Source organism: Pinus tabuliformis, chromosome 6 (genome assembly GCF_031772625.1).
Source record: "Pinus tabuliformis cultivar Carrire ecotype Pingquan chromosome 6, CPIR1, whole genome shotgun sequence".
NCBI classification, from domain to species: domain Eukaryota; kingdom Viridiplantae; phylum Streptophyta; class Pinopsida; order Pinales; family Pinaceae; genus Pinus; species Pinus tabuliformis.
In genome coordinates this window covers 1,478,030,174-1,478,040,935 of record NC_142292.1, presented here as the reverse complement: position 1 = coordinate 1,478,040,935, position 10,762 = coordinate 1,478,030,174, and positions in this window count along the sequence as shown.

The window sequence follows — 10,762 nt, the reverse complement described above, 5'->3', positions numbered from 1 at the left end:
AGAAATTATTTCTTGTTTGTTACTAGATATCTTTGAGGTCTAGGGAGATCCATGTTGTCTGCAAGAGGCATTAGTCTGCCTAACACATGGTAGATTCGATGTACACCTAAAGATGTGGGTAGATCCAATTTGTAAGACATACTTCCAATCCTTTTCAACACCTTATAGGGGCCACAATACCTAAGTGTTAGATTATTTGGACAAATAGGCAAAGAATAATTCATTTTTGCAACCATAATCATTAGTGAAGAGAAATCACTTTATCTTGGTTGAATGACGCCATCCTCTAATGTTTTTTTAATCGGTTAGTCAATCTCACTCTTCTGTGCATATGGATACCTCTAAGGCCTAATGATAGGCCGTACAAATCTAGTTTACAAATGAATAGCATGGTAATTATCTAGAGCAAGTGGAAGACCCTTAGGTATCTCTCCAAATACCTTTGAATGATTGTTAATAACTTTTTAAAGATCCACTGGAGCAGAGGATGTAAATGTTTGGACATCCAATGAGCATAATTATGCAATTACACCATGGTGTCCCTTTTCAAGTATTGTTGTCATGATATTATAGCTTATCACTTCAAAGGGTTTCCCTTGGATACCCTAAGCTAAATTTCCTCTCCTTCCCAGGAAAATCTCATGAAAATATTTTGAAAAATAAGGGTCATTGTTCCTAATGATCGTAACTATTTAACCCCTAATATAACATCAACATTGTCGATTTGGATTGCAATCATGAGACTATCTAATAGGTACTCTGCCATATTTAGCTTAATATTATGCCACTTCCCTAAATAATTTATGATACCTCCATATATAATCATTAGTTGAAAATTCCATGCTAGAAATACAAAGTAATTAAGAAGTTTTCCAATTTGTAATTGACGAATTTATGGGTACTACTAAAATCAATCAACATTGCTACCCTTTTCTTTTTGATATATCCTTTTATTTGTAGGGTTCGCGGAGTACTAATATTGGCCAATTCATGGCAAGGTATTGTTGGAGTAGTCTCTTCTAGCTCTAGATCTTATGAAATATCCAATTCTTGATCTTATTCCTCTTCACGGTCCATGTGGAATAATTTCTTCTCGCCACATTTATACTCCTTACAATACTTGTTGTCACAATTGAAACATAGCCCTTTTTCTATTTTTTCATTCATTTGTCGAGGAGTCAACCTTATCACTTGAGTGAGTGTAACACTGCTGCATTGATTATGATCATTATAAATATATTTGTTTAACTAAGCATCTTTGTGTATCATTTGATTGTTGGTAGAAACTTTGTTTTAATATAATGAAAGCTATTACTCATGAAATTCATTCATATTCTGATCATAGTGCCAAATTGTATGAATTTATTTATTTTTTTAACGTTAATCATGCAGTAACACTCTAATCAATACCAAATTAGAATAAGCATATATTAACGCTCATAATGAAATAATTATGGGTTAATGTTTTCTTTAATAATTAACTAGTAATTATAATATTAATAATTAATTAATATGTGGAATAAATTAATTACGATTTAATAAATAAATAATTAATCATTATAATATTAATAATTAATTATTATTTAAGCCGATGAGAAGGGACGACATGCCATCGTTCTAAGGCGATGGAGTCTAATGTAAATTTCCATACCCACCTCATCCAAATTTAATGTTGAACCTTGTGGTTGGGAAGGGGACACTCTAACCAAGTTGACCATTAATGCAAATTGTAGTTCCCTCTGAATTTGTTCCCTTCTCGTGCAACCAAAAGGGTAACGTGTTGAGAAAGGAAACACAGGAGGGGGGCACATAGAGGGCTCTCTCGGCAACACTTAGGAGGCAACGTAAACAACCATAAATATATTGGAAAACAAGAATAAGTAACTTGACCTGAGATTTAATTGCAAAGACAACTAACTTGACCTGAGCATCATTTTTGAATATTGAACTCATGAAATTAATTGTTGTGTGAAATATTGTGAGAAATAAGTTGATTGTTGCAATATCTGAATTCTTGAGCATGTTGATATGCTTTAATAAAACTAGATTTCATTTACCAGAACTCTGCATATTGTTATAAATTCTTGATTTTAATGGAAACCCAGTTGTATGAAATATAACTAACTTCATGTGGGTTGTGTATGTAATTATATAGGTAGAAATGTTACATACACACTTTTAGGATACACATTGAAATAACTCCTTGGCAGGCCTAAACTCTTCATTAAAAACAAGCTCATTGATTTACGATTGAATTCGTTGAATTATATATGTGTGTGTGTGTGAGTTTAGGCCCACGAATGAGTTATTTCAATGTGTATCCTAAAATTGTGTATGCACACATTTATACCTATATAATTACACACACAACCGACATGTAGTTAGTTATATTCCATACACTTGGGCTTCCATTAAAATCAGGAAATTATAACAGTATACAAAATTATGGTAAATGAAATATAGTTCTATCAAAGCTTTTATAGAACTATATATATATATATATATATATATGCTATGATAGAACTATATTTCATTTACCATAAATTTGTATACTATTATAAATTCCTAAATTTAATGGAAGTGTATGGAATATAACTAACTGCATGTGGGTTGTGTGTGTAATTATATAGGTAGAAATGTGTGCATACACAATTTTAGGATACACATTGAAATAGTTCATTTGTGGGCCTAAACTCTTCATTAAACACGATCTCATAACTTTACTTGATTGAACTCACCAAATTATATATATAACTAACTGCATGTGGGTTGCATGTGTAATTATATAGGTAGGAATGTATGCATACACAATATTAGGATACAGATTGAAATAACTCCTTCGTGGAACTAAACTCTTCATTAAAGACGAGCTCATTGCTTTACTTGATTGAACTCGTTGAATTACACACACACACACTTCTTGACCTCAATGGTAACACTTTGCTCAACATAATAAAAAATTGAAATTTTGGCCATCGGTACTTTGATATTTTTCCTCAGTCTCCTCAAAATTTCACTATCTCGATCTTCCTAGAAAAAAAATATAGTGAAGATTCCCATATGACTAATTTGAAATTGAATTTAGGAATAATCACAAACCCTAAGTTCCACAGGGTATATCTTCAAACATATAGAAGAAAAAAAATTGACCTTATGTACTTTGGTATTTCTCTCTAGTCTCCTCAAAATTTACCTATTTGAAGCTTCCTTTAAAAAAATATCAAAAAAGCCATGAAGTCTTGATTGAAGGAGAAAAAAAAAACCCTAGGGTCATAGCTTTTATATCGAATGTTATGAAGCATGCGCCTTAAAAATGACAAGAAGACAATGAATGCAATCCACTTCAAGGATAGAACCTCCTTTTATATTGAATCCAACACGATACACGATACAATGATCCTAATATTAGGCCTCTTTAGTATATATAGAGGAGACAAAGTAATGAAATATTATGTCCTACATAATAATAAAGCAACACGGGGAGGCTGGAGCGGGAGGGGTAATAGTTAACCTCGAAGAAAAAACAAAAATAAAGTTTGCATAGGGACTAGGCACCGCGACAAACAATCAAGTTGAAGCTCTCTCTCTCTCTTTGGCAGGGTTTGAATATTAGCATGACTAATGGTATCAAAAACTTGATTATAGTTGGTGACTCTATGACGATTATTCAAAAATGTTTGAAGCTCTTCGAGAACGAGAACCTCCTCGAAGTTGAACCCTCCTCAATCATGATCAAGATAAATTTTTTTTTTTTTTTTTTTTTAAAGGTTGATATGTTCCATGTGTTGCGGGCTAACAACCAGTTGGCGGATGCGCAAGCCAACGTCGAGGTGGCCTTGGAGCAAGGCTTATTAAGTATCAATCAATCCATTAAAATATGTCACATTCCCTGAATTATATTAATTTCTCCAGGCCAACATTGTACTGTTGGGGTATGGGTCTTCAACATATCAAGTTGGCAATTAATAAGGTTATATCCTCGATGGCTCTTTGCAGTGTGTTGGGAGATGGGGTGGTTGGTAAGGAGTTATGGCACAGGTGTGGCAACATTAGATTGAAGGTCATGTGTGAGGACAGGTGGGCGTCACGTCCTTGGTATTCACCTGGAGTTTCAATATAGTTACATTCGCAGGGGAGGTTGGTACCATCACAATTTGTTCCAGGTTATTTTTGGCAGTGGAGGAGATGGAGGGTAGCTGCTTCGACATGACTCTGAATCGCTTAGCATTTATGAAGGACAAGACAGGGAAGAATGTCAGATTTAACCAGGCCATTATATATTGTAGTTGGTTGTGAATGGTAAACCAAAGGATTGTGTTAATTCAGGGTAGAATTGTTGCGAAGATGGCTTCTGCAAGCAATGACAGTGGTGGCGGAACAGGTTCGGGACACTCCGGGAACATTGAAGGTCTGGTTGACAGTTTGTGTAAGCAGGTGGTTAAGGAAATTGTTAAGGAGATTAACGAAAATATGGCAGTTCTTTACGCCCAGTTATTAGGATTTGGTAAAGATATGGAGCTTCTACAGAAGACTATGGAGAGTCTGTGCATTGATGTGATGAGTCTACAACAAAAGGTGGAAAATATTGAAATTAAAGTGGAGACTGCAATGATGGGGTGTTAAAGGAAGTCTTCGGATTCAGGGAAGGTATGGTCCCCAATGTTGTTGGTGATGCGGACGTTGCTACTGAACAGGACCCAAAACATGGAGTGGATAGTGTTGAAGAATTGATTATGACTGCGGATGAAGCTTTGAAAGGAGAAATTGACCCTGGTAGCAGTGGGTAGTTGTTTCGTTTTAAATTTATAATTATGTTATGTCGATCTATAGAATACTGTGGGGTTTTTTGGAGAGTTTATAATATAATCTATGTACAAAGCTCATATGTAAATAAGGCTGGTAGCAAGAAGGTCCTTCTTCAATTTAAATCGATGAATATTTATGAGAACATGCTCTCTAAGATTGTACGGGACCTGGCCCTTTTCCAGTTTTTATAATGAAAATGCTACCGAGTTTTTTTACAAAAAAAGAAATAAATAAAGCAATGGAAAAGTCATAAATCAATATCTAGGGTTTAATAAGGAGTTTTAGGGTTAACATGATGCTTTTATAGCGATTAACAATTGATAGAAGACTTTCTTTATGTGGAAGAGTGAAATTAATAGTTCCCTTAGTGTGGGTGAGTTGAGACCTTGAAGCACTTGTTTTCTTGTAGATAAGTTTACATGGTCTTATGTGGGCTCTAATGTGAGTATTACCTTCTCGCTTCCATTTCATGGAAAGTTCTCGTGTTAGGAAACCACTTACTTTGATTAATAAATTTTCACTCAACTCAAATGTGTGTTCATATTAAAGTGCTTTACTTTCTTTGAAGAAGAGATAATGATGCGAAATGCAAAGATAACGAGCCTTCTCATAGATTCTCTTGGTATGATAATGAGTTAATTTGTGCCAATATTTCCTCATAGATCATTGTGCATGTACAAAAGAATCTCATGGAAATGGACCACTTACAACAACTTATCAAATTTTGAGGTGGGAACCTTTATACAGTGAACTAGGGGCCACTTAGTTATTGTCAACCATAGTAAGCCCAATATGACTATAATGGTTTCCATTGGGCACACAACACATGTTTTGGAGAGGATGGAGGGAAACACTAGCCTCCCAACCCCAACCAACAATGACAAATAGTTTTCAACATTCATTCTCACCATTGCAAATGAACTAAATCTCTCACAAACCTACAAATGATGGATGGGAGTAGTGCTTTGATGAACCTCCCACGGTCATTAGATGGAGCCTTACCTCTAGTGACCATAATAATCCCCCCACTAATAGCTAGAATTATCGTTTAGTATTTATGTTTTGGATTGTATGCCTTGCGTTTCCCCAAACCTTATTAATTTTCCTTATTACCTTTTTAATAATATTCATGATTGTTGCATTTTTTTGTGAAGTAAATATTTTGTATTACTTGAAAACAAAGAATACATATAAAGTCACTGAATTCTAACCTAGTCGATTGCAGTTTCAAAAACCCAAAAAAAATACTAGAAGTAGAACCACTTGGGCCCTTTATAGACTGAGAAATACAAAATGAAACCATAGGGAAATAAGATCAAGAAACAAAGAGACAATTAAGAGGATTTATCTGAATCTATAGCTTCAACTAGTACGGGCTCCTTATTGCTACCTAGAAAGCAATGTTTCCCATATATTTCTCAATGCGACCCAACCTTCGATCTAGAGCTATCACTTTTGTTGCATATGATCTAAGGAGAGGAAAATGTCCTCTCTTCTCTCATTTATGTCCACCAAAAGCCACCCAAGAAGGAACTTTAGATGCTAATAGATGTCCATTGTATATATGTATTAGTTGCAATGCCCACAAGTGTGCCCAATATTAGGAACCCAATGAGTAACTTCAACTAATACTTCCTTGTCCATAAGAGTGCATCTATGGTTAGCCAATTATCACTCAACCTGAGAAAATTCCTCTTGAATAGGTTGAGGAGTGAGTTCTCTGAACCATGTTGTAGAACTTTCAACCCTTAATTGTGCACAAGTGTACCCACATTCTTAGTAACAAGTCGCCCCTTAATGAACATGAGTCCCCTGACATGGCATACTAATAGAAGTGAATAAAATATGGACGCATAGGAGGGCAGTGGATCCCTCTAACTTGGGGTAAGTCTAAGTGAGAATTAAAAACCTGTGTGGAGAGCGGTCTCAAAGGGCAATCTTTTCCATCACTAGTGGCCTAGTATTTGTCAATAGAACCCATTAATGGACAACTTGAAGATGCAGAATGGAATCATGAGCTTGAAGGAGTCTGTGTCCCAGTCTTTTGCCTATGGAACTTGCTAACCAAGGATGGTAAATAAATTGGGAGAATGCATAGAGATATTATAAGCACACCTACACTGATTGCCACCAAGACCATCTCGTTGCAAGTAATTGGACTAGACAAGATGGGCCAACTTGTTCTGTTAATTTTACAATGCTCTATGTTGTTTCAATTACTTTAGCCCAATTCAATTCTTCAATTAGCAATATTTCAATAACAATTAATACTTTTCATCAATCAATAGTAACTAGAGATAGAATAGTAATGCAACGATAGTAGGAGACAATCAATACATTAACAAGAGACACCAAATTTGGTCAATGACCACAGGAAAAACACCATAAGGGGGAAAACCATTTGTAATTCTTCTTCTATTAGATTGTCATAAAATATTCAACAGAGAGTACAATGAGCCCATACAAAAATATCTAACAATATCAACCAAAAAATATCATAAATATGATCCCAACAACAATACTGATAAGAGTTAACTTTCTCAATTTGCGGTCAACTGCCAAACTAAAACCTTAGATCCTAACCACATGGAGGAAGAATTATGTGTGCGGTTGAGATGCTCCAATTGAACGGGTGAGCCTACGTGCTTGTGATTATAACCAAAAAATGCATGTGTTAACCCTACGGTAGGAAACCAAAAACCCTAATCACACGTGCGAGCTTCAGACCCTGCAATTTCAGACTTGTACGAACCAAACTCCGCGAACCACACTTCATATATGAATCAATCCAAAGAGAGAGAAGAATAAAATGCTTGATGATGATGATATCCAAATGAGCTTGAGTTCACTTGTATTTATAGGCTTCCAAGGGTATCCAATTCCTGTTAGGGTTGACATGATCAAATGTGACATTGTGGGCTTCAATTCAAAAATACACTTTCACTTGTCCAAATTGAGTGTTTCAAAAGTCAAAATTGGTCCTCTCAAAAAGAGGAATCTAGTCCCATGATTGGAATTTTTCACTGAGCTACCAAAATTAACATATTCAATGTCCAGTGGAACATAATTCTTTTCAAGAACAACATAGGCATGAAAAGGAACCACTAGAAATTGTTGAATGAATTAGAAGCTAAGAGGGTTAAGAAACAACAACAAGTTTCTTGCTTTTTCTATGAGCCTCCTGTAAGCTAGAACTGAAAGAAATTGAAGCCTAGACTAATAACTTGTCAATCTGCGTTGGAGGAAAAATCATCACACAAATGGATAGAATAAATAGAACAAAATTGCCACTAGCGAATTCTCAATTCTTCAACCCCATGTCAATGCCCTAACTGTGAGATGGATTAAAGTGCCACTAGGATAATAATGTCAAAAAAATCAATTGAACAACATGTTGTTGCAATAGTTTCTTATGAAATAAATCATTGAATGCCCCCTTAATGAACCACTGCGATGAGATGGGCCCTTTAGGTGGGTAAATTTAATCAAGGGATGCATAATCCTTTATTTCTATATAAAGATCCATCAAATAGCATTTGTAGTGGGCAAGGGATGCTTCGTATTAGTTAGAGGATGGTAGGATTGGAGGTTCCCTTGTGCCTCTTGCATGTTAACTATGAGACCATTATGGGGGCGTGTTGCCATGTTCCCTTGCATGTAATTTGTTTGAAGAAGATAAGATAATAAGAATTGTAGGATTCCTAGTCAAGATACACAGTAGAAGATCCAAGATGCAGAAAGAAAATAATATTTAGGTGCGATGTTTTGAGTTGTACAGACTTTTCTTTGTTGGCTACTTGTTTTTCTATGATTGGGTCCCATAGGTTGCTTGGCCTAGTGGACATGATTAAAACACTTCAATCATTTGTTCATTTTTGTTTTGTTTTTTGTTTTTCAATAATGCTTCCTTGTTACACAATAATGGTAAGCATCCATCCCCTATCAAGGTGGGGGGGGGGGACATTGTTTACACTAAAAAAACTACCTATATTGACTTAACAAGACACTTAGTTTTTCAATAAAAGTTGCGCACGAAGTAGCTCAATCACTTTATGTGAGGGTTAGTCAAACTCAAGTGGGGGCAATGGTCGTGCCATGATTCATTAACTCAAGTTGCCTCTCATTGCTTATAAATTTTTTATATCAATGTTAGCCCATACACACACACACACACATAATGCTAAGTGCAAGACCTTTATGGCATTAATAAAATATTCACCCGTCAATTATACCTTCATATACAAAGGTATTCTTGATATAAAGCTCAAGACTAAAATCTAACTCAACAAACATGCTCCCTAAGCTTATTGCACCGAGATAACCATGCTCCCTAAGCTTATTGTATTTATTTATTTCTTTGTTTATTTATTCAAGTTTTGAATAAAAATAAATATAATTGCACTAAATAAATATTAAGATTTGAAACACATAAATAAATAAATCTTGATTTTGATTAAATAAATACATATTTTGTTTAGTTTTGACTAAGTAAATGAAAAATTATTTAGCTTTTACTAAATATTTTATTTAGTTTTTAATTAAAAAGTAAATAAATATAAAAAGGTTAAAGGACTAATAAAAGTAAATATATTAAAAGAATTTATGAATACACATATATAAAAAATAAAAATAAAGATTAAGGGAAAAGACAAACAATAAAATGTTTTAAAGGAAAAGAGGTCAAAAGAATAAGAAGTTAAGAGAGGGGAATACTCCCAATGACAAATAACTAAAGGACTACTAAAATAAGATAAAAGAAAAATTCAAAACTCAAAGTTATAAAAATAAAATAACTAAGAAATGATGAAAACTAAAATTAATTAATACATTAAATTAAAAAAGAAAGAAATAGAATATAGAAAAATAATAAGAATATAATTAAAATTTGATAAATAAAAAAATAAAATATATAAATAATTAAAGATAAAAACAGAATCATCAAGGAGGAAAGTGCAAAGACCCGACAACTACTAATTTTTCACCCATTGTCTCTATTTAGATTGCTTGGACTCCTTTCAATTGCTATACCTCCCTAAACTTCGGGCAATGAAAATGATCCATCTTAGCAATGACCCGGGCCTCTTCATTGTAGATGTAATGTTTCATCTTTTCCACATGTTCTGCCAAAGTTGAGGAGCGAGTTCTCCCATGTTTGATGTCGGTTGCGTGCTCTTGAATTCTTTGATTAATTGAGGGACCAATTTCACTAATGTAGGGGTTCCCGCAAGAACATGACATTACATAAATACCTTTCATATTCTTCAGGTCCATTGGGTCTTTTACAAATCTTAAGGAGCTTCAAATGGTATTTAGGAGCCTAAATGTAACGCCATGCGGTTGTGCACGGGCGCGCGCTCCTTCGGACCTTGAAAATCGACTAAGTATGACCGCCATCGTGTATGAGCGCGCGAGTAGTGGAGAGTTTGCGAAGTTTATATGCGATGGGCGGACAGCACCCACACTTGGATGAGCCGACATGGGAGGCGAACGAAGTATGGGCGCTTGTGTTAATATTTAGGAGGTCGGCCGACGATGGAGTTGCGACCTCGCTCTCATATATATTGGAGAGGATTGCGATTCATTTGGACATCGCTCAACCAACGCACTTCGCTACACATCGCACAAGGTGTGCGCACTTGGGTGAAAGCATAGGTTGGCGCAGTCTGCCGCAGCTCGGGTATGAGCCCGCCGAGACGGGCGAAGGTATTGGGCACGGTGAAGTGGAGTGGTGCGTGGGGGCGCCTACCGCACGGAAGTCGCATTGGGTTTGGGTTGTGGCTTCGGCAAGGATCGTGCACGGGTGCGCCCGCCCGCCCAACGCCGAATTGTGTGAACTTGTAATATTGTATTATTGTATTTCTTGGTGGAGTCTTGGCAGACCGCCGTGCGCTCTTGCACGGGCGGGTGCCCTCTCGTTTATGGAACGTCGGTTGAGCGCGGCTCCCGGTCATGTAAA